Here is a 16,724-nt window from a genome sequence, read left to right on the forward strand (position 1 = left end):
ACCAAAGGGATAGTCCATACCACATGAGGTCTGCTCAGATATAAAAGCTCAGAGAAAGAAGGAGAAGGGGGACATTGGCTATTAGGATGTTTGTCTTCTGGAGCCACCACTATGCGTACTGAAGCCCTGCTTCCCAGGAAATGGCTGGACATTGCCTGCTGATGGGAAGCAGAGAATAAATCTTTTTTTCTTTTTTTTTTTTTTTTACCCCTTTACTTCTGCACGTGGCCTTTGCTTTATTAAATGCTCTTTATCTTGACCCATGAGTTCTTTCCATCTTATTTCCTCCCCTCCTATCTGGTTGAGGAGGGAATTGATAGAGCAGCTTGGTGGGCATGTGGTGGCCAGCCAGGGTCAACCCGACCCACTACGGTCCTTTTTGGTGCCCACCATGGCTCCTCAGGAATTCAAGGTAAGGACAGTAACTGGGAGATGAAACAGACAAAACATGGACTGAATAGAGCTAGAGAGCAAAGAGTATAATCGTTGTGGGGAATTTTGATGGTTGTAATTGTAGTGAAGGGGCGAGGGGTGGATTGTTTGTAAATCGTCCACTTTTGCTGGTGTTGTGGTGATGTTATTTTGGTGTGGGGAATTTTTGTTGATATAAGTGAAGTTTGTGAAGATTGTAAATTGCGTGATGAATATGTACTTTAGTGAATATTCTTAAATATATGATTCACTGAGGCGAGGGATAGAATATATTGGGTTTTGCGAGGCACAGTTCTGGTAGTGGGGGGGCTACAGAGGTGCTTTGGTGAGAAGGTGCCAGAAGCTTCCCCTTTGTCAGACAGAGCTGATGCCAGCTGGCCGCAAGACAGACCTGCCTCTGGCCAAGGCTGAGCCCATCACTGACGGTGGTAGCACCTCTAGGATAACATATTTAAGAAGGGGGGAAAAATCCCCAAAACCTAGCAAGTGCAGCCAGGAGAGAGGGGCGAGGAGGTGTGAGCGCAGCACCCTGCAGCCCCCCGGCCGGGCAGGAGGGGCAGGGGGGGCTCCAGGCGCCCAGCAGAGATGCCCCGGCAGCCCCTGGCGAAGCCCCCGCTGGGGCAGGCCGTGCCCCCGGCCCATGGCGGCGAACGGGGGAGCAGATCCCCCCCCGCAGCCCGCGGGGGACCCCAGGCCGGGGCAGGGGGTGCCCGAGGGAGGCTGCGACCCGCGGGCAGCCCGGCCGGAGCGGCTCCTGGCAGGGCCTGTGGCCCCGCGGGGGGGAGCCCGGGCCGGGGCGGGTTCGGGGCCTGTGACCCCGCGGGGGGCCCGGGCTGGAGCCGGCTGGGCCTGAAGGGCGGCACCGCGGGGGGGCCCGGCCGGGGCGGTGCGTGAAGAGCTGCAGCCCGGGGGAAGGGCCCCCGCGGGGGAAGGTCGCGGAGGAGCCGCTCCCGGGGGAGGGACCCCGGGCTGGAGCAGGGAAGAGTGTGGGGAGCCTCCCCCGGGGGGCAGGAGCGGCAGGGACCGCCTGAGGGACCCCCCAGCCCCAGCACCGTCCGCCGGCCCGCGGGGGGAGGGAGAGGCAGAGAAATCGGGAGCGGAGCTGAGCCCGAGGAAGAATTTGGTGAGTGAACTGACAGCTGAGAAGTTTTACTTGCTAGAAAAGAATAAAAATGAAAATAAAATGCGAAAGGAAGCTGAGAGAGAAGATTACGTTTAATAACCAGGTAGCTGAGGACCAAAGTATGAAAGACCGTAACATAAAGGGTTGCTTTTTCTTTCTTTCTTTCTTTCTCCTCCCCGCCCCGCCTCGCTCCGCGCCCCCCCCCCCCGAGGTGCTGGAGCTCCAGATTTTCCCTTTCTTATTGATTATAATCTCCAGCTGCAAACTATCACTGATGCTTTGCTTAATTATGGACAGAGTGGAACAAAATTGATATTAATTTGCATATAAAACTGCAAAATACTTTGTTCAAATAAGACATGGTAATTCATGATTGTGTTTTCAAGAGGTGTCTATCAGAGATCAATAATTGTAAGTCACTGAGCTAAATCATCAGTAGTGCTTTGCTGAACATAACTATTTTGATGGATGTTACCCTGCAGCTGTCAACATGTTGGACCTACTTGTTGATGGCTCTCAGAGGACTGGTTTAATGATTGTGCAATTGAAGCAAGAGCTAAACTTGGAAAGAAAATTTCATGAAAATTAGGAAAATATCGGAAAGAAGGAATATTTTTTCCCTGAATAAGTATGTTTTCACTTATATCTAACAATTCAGAAAATGGGAAAGTGAAAAGGTATTTCTTTTTTCCTGTCATCTTCAATACCTAGGCAACTGGCCAAACTCTGCCAGTTGAAACCTACTAGTAAATAGGTTCAAATAAGAACATAATTAACACATAGGAGTAAATATGAGAACTGGAAAATGTTGCCAATTTAACTACAGGACTCAGGATGGTTTTCCGTCTCTTAATGCTTACTGCTATGACAATGACTGATGACAGTAAACAGCAATTAAACCTTTTTGTCAGTTTGCTGTGTGTACTTCATGCTATTAGCCAAATGTGTTTAGAGCGTTAGTGGTTCTGTGTCAACATTTCTCTGTTTTGTCTGTGTAGCTCTACATTTTAAATGTGTTTGTTCAATCTCTTTTGGGGATTATTTAGCAGAATTAAATCTGTGAGCTTTGCAACTAGTTACATTTCATTTTGGACATAATTTCAAATATAATTACTAGCCACATCACTAAGGCTGCCTTTGAAGAGGTATAGCCCCGATACCAATGTTTGGAACACTGATATTTATAAAAGCACTATATTAGCAAACCAAGTTTTCATTTGGGTAAATTTTCACCAACTAAATGCCTGTTCCAGCATCTTTAGTGGGTTAGCTAAATACTGTGGTGCTTAGGAGTTGTACAAAGCCCTCAGCAGCACCTGTGCCTCAGAAAGCAAACAATGCAAGAGGACCAGAAGGAGGGGTGATTGGTTCAGCAGCTCCCTACTATATGATGGCCACACCATGCCAGAGCATAGAGAGTGCTGGAGCCATTCTGGTCCCCTCTCACCTTGTGTATGCCTGCAGCACACACTTTGTATGTATGGTGGAGAGGGGCTCTTTTGTTTGACTTGACATGTAATGGGAACATGTGTAATAAGCCTTCTTAAAATTGCAGCAAGTTTAAACCTTCTGCTGCCCTTTTAGGGCATTTTTCAATGCCTGAATGATGCTTGCATCCTACCACTTTGTCCTTCTCTTCATGAACTCCCAATTAACCCTACCTTCCTCCTCGAGGGGATTTTCTTCCCCTTGTCTTCCTCACCATTCCCTACTTTCTCCAGCAGCTTCACCCCTGCTTTGCTCCATGTTCTCCTCTGTTGTTTTTGTTCTGCTTTAGTGAGGCATGCCTTGCTATTTGGACATCAAATGGTTTTATAGCATATTTTGCTGGGAGGTGGTAAGGAGACCCCTGTCCCAGCTATCCTGCGCTAGCATCCATAATTGCTCTGAGGAGCTTCTCCTCCCAAACTGTCACTTCAGTGGGAGAGTAGCCGGACTCTCTCAGCTCTATTTACTGCTCTGTGAAGTTGTACCCTACTCCCCAGTCAATCAGGTGCATGTGGTAGCAGATGGTCACTTGCTGATAAAAATTCAGTGAGCTGTTGGCAGCTTAACTAAGTCTCTCTTCTGTGCTTACAGTCAATGGGAACAGTTGACATGGAATCTGTGACTGGAGGACCTCCGGTTATTTTTACAAAGAGGAACATGTAGCTGGAAGCAGGAGCTGGTTAAAGCACGGTTACTTGCTAGGGGCACAGGAAGGGCAGTGCTGATGGGGAACCAGCAGTTGTGATTTGGTACCACTAATAGCTCTGTTGTTCCAGGTAGTGCCTTTTCTGAAGGGAGAAACATGCAGTATTTCTCAGGGAATACAACTTTTTCAAGAGGCCCAAAGGGCTTCACATGAATTTGATGAGTGGATACTGTTTTTCCTGGTACTACTAGAAATTATATTTTCCCAGAATTTTTTTAATGTATTTGCTATACAAAAGCTTTTAGCATAGAAAGAGCTGTTTGTTCTAATGCAACAGGAAAATTTAATGTTGCTTATGTCTTTTTTATGTCTATTTTAACATAAAATAAAGTACAAAATATTGGTGTTGGAATTTTAGTTTTTAATTAAGGCTTCTACCCCTTTACAGAACTGTAAATGTAGGTTTAGTATTTCTACAGAGAATGATGGTTCTAGGAAGAGCCCAGGAGAGAGAAAGGAAAACAACCAGTGCAGGCTGTACATTTATACACTGAGAAATCAACTACCTGTTCTAAAACGTATGCAAGTCAGATTAATCTAAAAATTGAGAAATCACAGAAAGGTCAGAGTTGGAAAGGACCTCTGAAGATCATCTAGTCCAATCTCCTGCTAAAGCAGGGTCACCTGGAGCAGATTGCACAGAATTGCATCCAGGTGGGTTTTGAATGTCTCCAGAGAAGGAGACTCTGCAACATCTCTGAGCAGCCTGCTCCAGTGCCCTGGCACCCTCAAGGAAAAGATGCTTTTCCTCACATTTGGAAGGAACTTCCTGTGTTGCAGTTTGTGCCTGTTGCCCCTTGTCCTGTCGCTGGGCACCACTGAAAAGAGCCTGGCCCCATCTTGACACTCGCCCTTAAGATACTTGTAGACACTGATAAGATCCCTTCCCAGTCTTCTCTTCCCCAGGCTAAAGAGGCCCAGCGCTCTCAGCCTTCCCTCATAAGGGAGATGCTCCAGTCCCCTCATCACCTTTGTAGCACTCTGCTGGAAAATCTCCAGTAGTTCCCTGTCCCTCTTGCACTGGGGAGCCCAGCACCAGACACAGACACAGCCCCACCAGGGCAGAGCAGAGGGCGAGGATCACCTCCCTCAACCTGCTGGCCATGGTCCTCCTAATGCCCCCCAGGATCCCACTGGCCATCTTGGCCACCAGGGCACACTGCTGGCTCATGGGCATCTTGGTGTCCTCCAGGATTCCCAGGTTCTTCTCTGCAGAGCTGCCTTCCAGCAGGTCAGCCCCAGCCTGTGCTGGGTGCATGGGGCTGTCCCTCCCCAGGGGCAGGACCTCACACTTGCCTTTGTTGAACTTCATCGGGTTCCTCTGTGCCCAACTCTCCAGCCTGTCCAGGTCTCGCTGAATGGCAGCGCAGCCTTCTGGTGTGTCAGCTGCTCCTCCCAGTTCTGTATCATCAGATCATCATCAATTCTGAGGGTACATTCTAATAATCCTGTATTTAAAAGAAAGATAGTTATATTGACGATGCATTATTTCCTTGAACAAAAAAATAGTATTTAAACAAACATGCATGTTATGATAAATGCTTAGATAAATTTAGTTAACGTTGCTTTCCTTCATTAAACATTTTTTCTCTCAGAGAGTTACCTCCGTGATGTAATGATTTGAAGAGAATCCTTTGATTAAGGGAAGTAAATTGAAGTACTGTGAAGATGTATTATAACTTTAACATAGTATTTTCTCTAAATTTTCTTACCCCAGTACCACTGAATACAATGACAGACTTTACAAAGTGATGCGTTCTAGATGTGGACATCCATTTTTGTTGATTCCGCCTGATCTCCATATTGTCGAGATATGGAACCTTCTGGAAATCTCCACAGCTTTTTCCTGGATTTCCTTCCCAGGTTTCTTCCCTGACGTGGCAACCTGAACACGGGGGCTAGGTGTATGACCAGACCTTGTAGGAGTAGGAAGCCATGACCTGCAAAGTGTGTGTATCTATGTATAGCACCTGGAAAGTTTAACTGCTGCTTGAGCTTTTTGAGGGACCATAGCAACCTGGTGCTTGGTGGAACTGAAGAGCAAACACATGCCTTTCAAATGCTTCCCATCTTTCCAGGCTTTTCTGTCCCAATCCCCCAAAAAAGCCTGTTACTCTGAAGACTGATGTGATAGCTACATGAGAAAGAGACCTCAAGTTTTTGATGGGGTTTTAAGAGTTTTTAAACATGGCCTTTCCTTCTCTTTGGTGCTTGCTGTGTGATGTGTTCATCTTTCTTATGTAAAATAATTCTTAGGGAGGGGAAAACGGTGAGTAACTCTGCCTCTCGGTAAACCCAGGGCTTACATGCGAGTTTCCAGCGTCATGTGTTCACCCTGGCTGAATCGACGCTGTGCAGCAAAGTGCAACAGCCTCTCAGTTGGGAATGACATGGCTTGTGCTGACTCTTTTTCCACCTGAAGAATCATTTTATGGAGCGGTCTTTGTTTCCAGCTTTTCCCATCACTGCGAAAAGCAGAACTCAACTGGGGAAGTTCGGGAGGGCGCGGAAGCCTTCGGGGAGCTTCAGCACAGCAGGCTGTGGGAAGCGGTCTGAGTCCCGGGAAGGTAAGCTCCCTCCGGCAGGCCAGGGAGAGAGGGCCGAAGTGTTGAAGAAGAAACCTCCTCAGCGGAACACCGAGGAGCAGGGGTGGGTGCCCGCAGCAGTTGGGGTGCCCGGCTGTGGGCCGGCACCGGCTCAGCGAACCCCTCCGGCGGGCGGACCGCGCAGGGGCGGCGGGCAGAGACCAGCCCCGCTGCCGGGCGGCTGCCCGGGGGACGCTTCCCGCGGGCAGCGGCAGGTCCCCGCACGCCTTCCCGACGAGGCTCCGCTCCGCGCCCGGCCAGCCCCGCTCCGCCGGCTCGGCCTTGCGCGGCAGGCGGGGGCTGCGGGGGCTGGCGCGGCGGGCAGCCCACCGGGCCCGGCCCCTCGGCGTCCGCCGCTGGCGGCAGATGGAGGCGCAGGCGGCGGCGTGTGCGGGGCCGCGGAGGCAGGGGCGGGCGGCGGGGAGCCGGCTCGCTCTGCCGGCCCACAGCGCTCCGCTGGAGCGGCGGCCGGCTGTCCGGGGGGGCCGCGGAGCCTCCCCGAGCCTCCTGGCCTCTCCCCGCGGCACGGACCGCGGAGCGGCGGGAGGCACCGGCGGGAGCGGGGAGCGCGGCCGGGAGCAGGATGGCGTCGGCGACAGGACCCTGCCCGGCCGAGGGGGACCGCAGCTGAGGCGGGCTGCGCCCCGGCCCCGGCTCCGCCCCGCCGGTGGTGAGCGCCTCGGGGGGCCGGGGCGGTGTCGCTGCCGGGGGGCGCCGCGGAGTCGAGGGGAGCCGCCTCGCAGGGTCACGTCGCTTTCCGTGGGAGCGACCGCGTCGCCGCCCGGGGCCGCGGGTCCCCGCTCCGCCAGCGGCCCGGCCCGCCCCGCCCGCGGCGGGCTCCCAACTTTCCTCGGCGTGGCAAGAAACGTGCCGGGGCGCCGCCGGGCTGCTTTGACGTCTTGATCCGCTCCGAGCACTTAACAGGATCGCAAAGCCCTTCGAGCGGCTTTTCCCGGTGAGCCGGGCTTAGGCGTGCGGGCTTCGGCGCTAATCCGCCCGCGCCTCGCCGAGGGGCGGCCGCGGCGGGCCCTGCCCCGCCGCCCCCGCCGGGCCGGGCCGGGCCGCCCCGCCGGGGAGGGCTGCGCTGCCGGGGCTGCCCGGCGCCGCGGGCCGGCAGCGGGGTCCGGGCCGACACCGCGCCGGGGCAGGGCGGCGCTGCCCGCCGTGCTGCGGGATACCGGCCCCGAAGCGCCGGCGGCGGCGGGCAGGGCTTCTGTGTTCGGATGCTGCGGGGGAGAGCGTGGGAAGGTGAGTCTGAAAGCGGCGGCGGCAGCAAGCCCCCGCTCCTGTTATCCCCTGGGGGTGGTGGGATGGATCATGTCCTGCATCTGACTGCAATGTAAACCTTAACTCAAAACCTTGAAATGGAAACGCAACTTAGAAGCGCTCTCTCTCTCCCGTTTTAAAAAGTGTTAATTTTGTTAATTGACACAGAGATCCGCGTATCCGCAACTAAATTGGATTCAGGACACAAATCCGTATGGAGTTGGGGCTGGGGGGAATTCCTACACTCCTGCTGGCAGAGGCTCAGTGTCACTAGTTCGGTCCATGTGTCTCTGACTTCTCTGCTGTCCGATGCCTGTGGTGTAAGCGTGAGGTTGTCAAAAACTATGTAAAGAAAATGCTAGTAAATGCTACAAGCTCAGTGCAAGGAAATAATTTTCCTGGGATTCCTGGTGCTCCCACTAAATTGACCTTATTTTGAGCGATATGACATCTTTTCCAAAACTTGTATAGCATAAATCTGGCCATAGTGTGTGTAAGAATGCACAAGATACAATGACTATAACCAGTGTCTTTCTCTAATGCACGGTCCACTTGCTAAGAGGAAATAGCCAAAAGAAGACCAGGAAAAATGACATGAATGTTAACTTTAAATCTCTGGTGAAAGGATGTTTAAATGTGAATATTGCTACTGGTTAGTAGTGGACGCTTTTTGCTATATTTTGTTTTCCAAATTCAGAGTTGTTACTTTTAAAGCCAATAGTACTAGGACTCTTGTATTTAAAATCTGTAATTGCATTGCTACAACTGAGTAAATTGTAGTTTCAGGTGTTACAGTCTTTGAAATGGCATAACTTCGCCTTCAGTCAGCACTGGGTGTTTTTTTTTTTTTTTTCTCTGATGTTTTCTATCTTGTTTTCTTCAAGTACGCATGCTAAAACCATCTGATTAGAAAAATACACGGTGCAGATGATAATGGGACTGTCAGGATGTCTGATCAGTGAGGGTAGTCATGGTAAACAAGCAATGAATGACTTGAGGGAAGAACACATCAGCTTGAAAAAATTATACACCATCCTTTCATGTCAGCATCTCTCAGCTTTGCCTTCTGTATACCTCTGCGCTTCCCAGCCTTTGTCATCCAATTTGCACCCAACTGTCATTTCAGTTCAGCACGTTATCCTGCAGCCTTCTCCGATGTTGCCATCTCTTTTCATTAGCATCTCTTAAATCCTCTTCGGTGGAATGCCTTGCTACTGCATGTGAAACGTGACACAAATTACCTCTCGTGTTTTCCTTCCCTAGCCATTTAAACGGGATGGCTCTGATAGTTTGCATAAAGTGAGCAGGGAGGGAATTTCAATGGGTAACCCTCACATGTATGCACATGCACACATGTAAACATATATTTTACAGAATACTCGTTCAGAAATGTGAACCTGCTGTGCTGTAGCTGTATTCATGCCCTTGTTACGTTCACTTTTAAGAGTTACCGTGGCATATGAATACACTGACAGAGATGTTGGCAGAACTGATAAATTTTAGGCAGTGATTACAGAAGCCTTGCACAGAGCCAATTTGCTGCATAGAACCATGGATATGCATTCATGTTAACCTATACTAGCAACAGAAACAGCACGATGTGGCTTGGTTGTCCAGTCAGCTGTAATTTGTAATTTACTCTGTTATATTTACAATGTTATGTTCAATATACACAGCTAGTTTCTCCTGAATAGTTTCCAGTCTGAAAAACAATACATCCGTAGAAAATGGCCCACAGAAAAATTCAGTAAATCTTAGAAAATTGAACTGTATTACTAATAATTCATACATACAGAAGGGAAATTCAGTCCAAATAATTCCATTTATTTAAAAGATTATTTTGCTACTACAAGGTGCCAGGGACTCAACCATCAAATGGATTAAGGATAACATACGCATCTAATTCTAAACCTATAAATTATACGTATATGAATATGCAGTGTTATGTGTAGTATATGCACATCCTGGGGTACTTGTGAGAGGTGGCATATTTGTTTGACAGATCTTTAGTACTGAGGTTACTAGGCTATGCGTATAAATTATGCGTATTTTCAGGAGATACCAGTGCCCACAGACTATGGAAAATGCAATATGATGTAGTAGAGGGTAATAAAATTTGAAAAGTGTACTTCAAAAAGAGGTAATAGGATTTAAGAATTGTTGATACAAACTGTTACGCGTAATGATTCATGAGGGTAAAGTGATGCAGCCTGCTCATTATTTTTGCAGCCCCTTGGGTTTGGTCCAGTAGCCTTCATACAAAGCTTTCCACGAGAGTGTGCCAGAGTTAAATCTGCAGGTTTATTTACAAACCTCCAGATCATTGAAGAAAAAAGTTGCACCTTGTCTTCAAATCACATAGTTGCTTGAAGATCCAGTGTCCAGTCTTTGAAGTCCATTTGTTGCCTGTACTGGTTGATATGTTGGAACTGCAGACTGTCACACATGACATGCACAACATACATAATGTACAGCTGAGCTACAACTATTACCAAGTGATGTAACAAGGATCATGTAGGTGGAGGTCAAATCCCAAAGTAAATCCCAAAGACTTACCAGGGTTGAACCTGAGAGGCTGTGTGAGGATTTGGAACGTGACTTAACTAAAATGATGTAAGTGATCCTGTGCAGCTTATCACTGCTTCCATAGCAGTAAGTAAACTGTTGTTGAAAGCCTCAAAAGCAACAGTATCTTACCGACTACACAAATATATAAGATCCATGATAAAATCATATGTAAAGTCACCTTTTACTTTGTGACAGTGATACATATTTCACCTTGAAAAGCTGTTTTTTTTAATTCTGCCATATTTTCTGTCTGTAGTCCTTTTGGCCTGCACTTAGATGCTCAGTTATTTCCAGTCTCCCGTTTTAGCTTCAGTCATTTTGTATTGGCTAGCATATGTAGCTTCCTTCTCAGTGCCTTATTCCTGGGTACCTGATTTTCTGTGTGCCTCCTGTAGGAAATCCACTGGATAGTACGGCTCCTAAAATTTAGATACTGCAGCCTTTGTACCTCTAGTTCTAAGCCTTTAATGTTATAAAGAGATAAGTAGAACCTACTTTCAAGATTAGCAAATGCTTATGTGAATCTGAAGTTTTCGTGTTACTTGAACCTGTGTTTGCTGCCAAACAACTGGCTGTCTTGATTACACAGGTCTTTCATACCAGACAAACAACACATATAAAATATTTTGACACAAACCATCAGTTGCTATTGAATTCAAATGGAAGATGATGAAAGAGTACATGAACTATTTGTGTTTGGACTAGGGAGAGCTATCACTAATGTATAATTTGTTATATTTTTGGTAGGATAGTATGTCTTTCTCATTTAGCTCCAATTTCAGTCAGTGATTTATGTACTGAAAAGCAATATAATTGAGTATGGAATTATTCCTTCTTCAGGTTAGTACAAGTGGTAGCATGGAAAGAAATACTAAGTGAGAAAGCATGTTAAAATTCTGCTTAAGTCATTGGTAAAGATGTCAACCTTTCAAGAGCTAGGATTGTTGCAGTTACGTTTTACTTTGTGGACACTGGAAAATTCTTCAGCCTGAGGCAGTTTTTATTTTCCATAGTTTGACTTGGTGTGCTTAAAGATAAGTCACTTAATTCTGGAAAACTAAAAATTACAAGGAAACTTTCGGGGTTCAGTTCTCCAATTTGATTGCCTAAAACTGGGTGACTAGATTCAGGCTCTGAGGACTACGTGGTTGTCCATGTCTCTCTTGTTAAATCGCTTGTGAGCTAAATACCAGTTTTAAGTACCTAACATGGATTTATCGGACTCACCAGCCTTTAGGTAATCAGGTTTCACCCTGGGGTGTCATTACTAGCTTTACATATTCAGAGCAGAGAGTGTACCTCAAAGATAACAGAGATTTTATGAAAGGCAGATATCTACTTGCATCATGGGTGCCCAGGGGCTGGCAGGGGGCTGCAGGGCTCTGTGAGGGGTGGCCGGGGCTGCGTGCGCTGGACACAGCGGCACAGGGCACAGCTGAGCCCCGCAGCCACCATGCTGGTGCCTCACGGGGAATGCATTTAAGAAAGGGTAAAATACCACACAGGCAGCATGTGAGGGGGGGGGGAGGGAGTGTGAGAAGCAGCTCTGCAGCCACCAAGGTCAGAGAAGGATGGGAGGTGGTGTTCCAGGCGCAGAGCAGAGATTCCCCAGCAGCCCATGAAGACAGCCATGCTGGAGCAAATATCCACTATGGAGGGCCCAGTGGCGGAGCATGTAGCTATCTCCTGAAGGAAACAGCAGCCAGTGGAGAGGAACCCATGCAGGAAGAGGTTCTCCTGACAGGAACTGTGGCCCATGCAGGACCCATGCTGGAGTAGGTTTGTCCTGAAGGACTGCAGCCTGTGGAGCGGACCCACATTGGAGCAGTTCATGAAGGACTGCAGCCCATGGGAAGGACCCACCCTGGAGCAGGGGAAGGGTGTGAGGAGGAAGGAGTGGCAGAGAGGAGATGCGATGGACTGATTGCAACCCCCATTCCCTCCCCCCTGCGCTGCCCAGCAGGGTGGGGGAGTTGAGACTGTAGGATTGAAGTTGCATCTGAGGAAAAAAAGAGGGGGGGAGGGAGTTTTGTCTTTGTTTCACACCATCACTATTTTAATGAGCAATAAATTAAATTAGTTTTCCCCAGTTCCGGTTGGTTTTGCCTCTGATGATGATTGGTAAGTGATGTCCCTGTCCTTATCTTGACCCATAAGCTTTCTTGGTTTACTTTTTGTGACAGGACTGCTGAGAGAGCAGCTGGGTGGGTGTCTGCCAGCCAGCCAAGGCCAACTCACCACACTACTGTAACAACTATGTTTTCAAATACAAAGCTGAGCTCTACTCCAGTCTTAAAACCATCTTGTAAGCACCAGCTTTTAGTGGCAGTTTTAGGACTGTAGATCCCAGCTAGCTGGAGCTGTCTCTTTGCAGTCCTGAAAAAGGTGTTTGTGGAATCTTGCGCCTCTACAGCATTTTTGTGCTGGCTCACTCCTGGTAGCTCCATGCTCATTTTAAGCTGCTCCCTAGTCAGTCGCTTGCCAGGTTTTGGATCTAGTTTTGAAATGCTGATCTTCTCCCTAGACTGTTAAAATCATGTATCATTAGGAATCTTGGCAGCCCAGAAAGAAATATTTCTCCTTTATCAGATGGCCAGTAATTTGTCAGAATGTTATGTGCTTCGTGCAAGGCCAAACCATGTTGCTTCAGGAGGCCTCACCACCTGTGCTGTACCCAAATTACTGCATAATTTTATTTCTACTAGTCCTGTGTTTTGTCTCTACCACAGATGGGCATGCATGGCACAATTTAATAATGAACCTTCATCCGCTCTCCCTACCTCCCTCCAAAAATATATTAATGAATTTTACTGCTTAATAGTAGGTTGTATTTCTGTGAAATTTTCCCTTCCTCCTTCTCTCCAGTCTAGTGCAGAATAAGAGCTCAGACCACATTGTATATTGAATTTGCATTTTACAGCTGAAATCTTTGTAAGGACTCCCAAATTATCTCCAATTCTGCCTACATATTTTTATTTTATAGCTTCTTATTCTCTGCCTTTCTAGGGTGAGCAAGCCCCATTTCTCTTTCTCTCTCTTTTCTATGTCCTTAATCATTCTTGCCATGCTTTTATTCTACATTATCTTTCTGTTTAAGAGCAGGGCTAATAGTATTTCAGCTAAGTCCTCCCTGTTGTTTTATGAAGCAGTTTTAGTATTCTTTCTGTCATTAATACTTTCCATGTATACATCGTTAGCTGTTGTGTCAGCAAGCCTGCTGTGCACTGAAACGGGCGTTTCACTGACCTGTACATATTTAATGTTCAGGTTCTCTTCTTGAGATCATATGGTTAATTTGGAAGCCTGTAAGGCAGTAGTTTATGTGCTTTTCACCTGTATTCATTGATATCCACTTGCCTATATTGCACATCACTTGCTGTCAAATTGGGAAATTGATCTAAATGGTGTGGGTCACCCTGAAGTTCCTTGCACTCCTCTTGTTTCTCCTGCCCATAGTGCTTTTTGCCATCCTGAGATCTCGTCTCACCGCTCCTTCTTTTTGTCAGCATCATTAAGTAGAGGTTTTCCTATGGAACCTCGAGGAATAGTGTTCTTAAACTTTTGTGGTGGTAAAGGTGACTGTTTAATCCCGTTCTTGCTTTCTGTCTTTTAAAAGAAGTTAGTTTTCAATCCAAAATAGTGTTTGGTTTCATATCCTATGACTTGTTTTGTTTCTTTAGTGGCACAGCTTTTGGAATTCTAAATAAGGTATCCAACTGTTTCCTGTATTCAGTGCTCCACTGGCATACTCAAGCTGTTCCAGGAGATTTAGAATATCTAATTCCAGTATCTATTAGTGTCTAATTCCAGACTAGCAATATCTAATTTCAGGAGATTAGTAACATCTGGAGAAGCCATTTCAGTTTGAAATTTAAAGTAATATTGTACTTAATGGTTTTTAACAAAACTTTCAGGAACTGATGCAGAAATAACAGGTTTGGAAATCCATGTGTCACACCTCCAGGATTTGAAATGTAGAAAAGCACTGCTAAGTACTCCCCAGGTTCAGAAGCCATGCGTCTTTTCAGTGAGATAATGCATGTTTGGTAGCAAATTAGCTACATCATCCCTAGACTTCAGAGGGGTTTTCTTATCTTATACTTTTATTGCTTTAACAGAGTTATTTATTTTGTTGGAGATTATGAAGCAGGTGACCCTTGTTTAAGAACTGCTGCAGATGGACATCGATCTGACTGTGAATCACCAGAACTAATGACGGGGTTACCGTTGTGTTAGGTGGCATAACTGGTCGAGCTCTTAACTCAGTGCTAACTTTGTGCTGGAAATACATCCTTACAAGAAAGTTAATGCTCTGTCACTTATCTTATGAATTGTTCTTCTTTTCCCACCATCAAACTTTTAGAACCAGGAACTAGAATAAAGTGGAAGTTGAATGGGGGTACACAAGGAATACATGACACTGTTCGATGGAAGAGTGACAACTCCTCCTTCCCTCCTGCAATGTGAAAGAGAGTTTTATAACAATTAAAATAAACCCAATAAAATTATTTGCTGGGCTTTAAAGGAGAGCAGGGTCTATACAGAGCAGAAAAATCCGAGCAGCTCATGCCACTTTACTCTTAAATGTTATTTTTTGTGAGGCTTAGTATAGCTCAAAGCAGTGGAAATGAAATGGGCAGCAAGAGCAACTCTCAGTAGGAAGAAGCAATTTGCTGCTGTGCCTTGCCTTCTGTGCGTGCATAACAACCCGCCAGCGGGAAGCACGCTGCCTTTTTTAAATGAAGTGGCTGTGACAACCTGGCTACTGCCTTGTAGCCTCTTGTTCTAACTTCAGATCTTGGAGCCAGGGCAGTGAGACGGAGTGTAAATTGTAGGCTACTTTTGCAGATTTTGGTAAGCTGAACTTTGAAGAAATCATTATCAACGGAAGGAAAAACACATTTTCTTTTTACCCTGAATTAATTATGTTCAAATTAATGTATGAGAAATGGGAGTTACCTTAATACTCACTGTTACAGCAAAATAAATGTTCTAATTACCAAAGCACTATTGCATGTCATCTAATTATGTGTTACAAAATATGTAGTAGAAGCACTAATTATAACTAAAAAATGATATATGAAAAATTTTCCTAGAGATGAGATATTTTTGGCATCATACTTATTTTGGAGCCTGCTCATTTGACTGGTTAATTTATTGGTAACAATGCTTATCTCTCAAAGGCTGAATCACTTAAAAAGAAATATTCCTTGGTATTTATAATGGATATACATTAACATATACATAAATAATTCGACAGATGTTTTTTGAACAGACAAACTTGATTAATTTTGTGAGACTGCTCAGTTAACATTTTTATATGTAGTTATGTTTTTAACGTAGGTTATCTGCACTTAAGGAATTAATTCTTCTGAGTGAACATTCAAATCTGAGAGCTGGTTGAAAAATCTCTGGTTTTTTTTTCATCAATGTGTAATAGAAACAGCCATTTTTTCCCAATAAAACTCAAGTTAACCAGTATGTACAGGGCTCAGTTTAAGGTGAGACAGTTATACACCAATGACCTACACTGAGGCAAAATGAGTAATGGGAAACACTAATCAGATTTTCAGGTGTTATATGATACCCAAGGGCTATTTAAAAAAAAAAAATATTATTCTGTATTATATTCTGAAATATATGAAATAATTTTAAAACTTGTATGTAATTTACTTTAGTTATCTGGGAGTTGAGTGGAGGGTAAATCAGGTGTCTGGTTTTTAAGAAACTGGATGCATGACAGACTTCATCATGGATTGTGAACTTTGTTTGAGGAATACTTCAGGGCAGAAAGCTTCTATGAGATCTGTATTTCATTTGCTGCTAAAGCTGAATGTTGTATGGTCAGTGAGAGAAAGGATTATAGGTGAAAAAGGGACAGTAGATAGTCTGAGGTAGTTGAATGATCCCAAGAGAATTTCATTCTAGTCGTATCTCAAACAAAAAAGCTTCCTGAATGGAGTTTCAAAACTTAATTTTTTTTTTCCAAAATGTAAAGCTTTCACTAAAAGTCTTTCAGTCCCTGAATTTTCAAGACACTTGCCTTGAGTCTTAAAACCTGTTTTGCAGGTGGCAGATGTGTTACGAATTTGGTAAGGCATTGAAAGCCAAATCTTCCAAAGGAAAGGAATTTAGGTCAATTTCCTAAATCTTGTAGGAACTGGGCTGCTGATTATCTTCACAGAGCTTGTCTTGAAGCATAATAAAAATAACATATGGAAATGGAAAAAACCCTAGTGTATGTGTAGTGCAGAGTTTACATAATACAGAATTAATGCATATATTGGCGTTATGCATATACATGTAACATAATACAATGACATATATCAAACTGAGGGATACACTTCATTAATTATCTGGTTAACATGCATTTTTGGAATAAAAAAATTTAATCATAAAATAGATAAAATTAGCAGAAGAGGATCAACTTGAAGTGGAATGGGTTGTCCTCACACATGTATTACCTAGCATTTTTTTGGTTGATTTTCTAACTGTGACCTTCTTTTAATGAGATTTTAAATGCAATTTCACTGTGGATAATAGGTGTGATGGTGTA

General features: G+C 45.6%; 1 protein-coding gene across 3 annotated transcripts in view; it reads left to right on the top strand.

Moving 5' to 3' along the window:
- Nucleotides 1–1,437: 1,437 nt before the first annotated feature.
- Nucleotides 1,438–16,724, top strand: part of CNGA3 (cyclic nucleotide gated channel subunit alpha 3) — a 44,510-nt gene continuing 29,223 nt past the window's right edge. The window contains exon 1 of one of the 3 annotated variants that reach the window (XM_037376093.1): nucleotides 1,438–1,555. The gene's annotated coding sequence lies outside the window, so the exon portion shown is untranslated. Of the gene's footprint in view, nucleotides 1,556–6,077; nucleotides 6,317–7,407; nucleotides 7,583–16,724 lie in introns of those variants that run through there. The other 2 variants (XM_037376092.1, XM_037376091.1) reach the window with 2 other exon arrangements.

The sequence above is a fragment of the Falco rusticolus genome, chromosome 2 (genome assembly GCF_015220075.1).
Source record: "Falco rusticolus isolate bFalRus1 chromosome 2, bFalRus1.pri, whole genome shotgun sequence".
Lineage (NCBI taxonomy): Eukaryota > Metazoa > Chordata > Aves > Falconiformes > Falconidae > Falco > Falco rusticolus.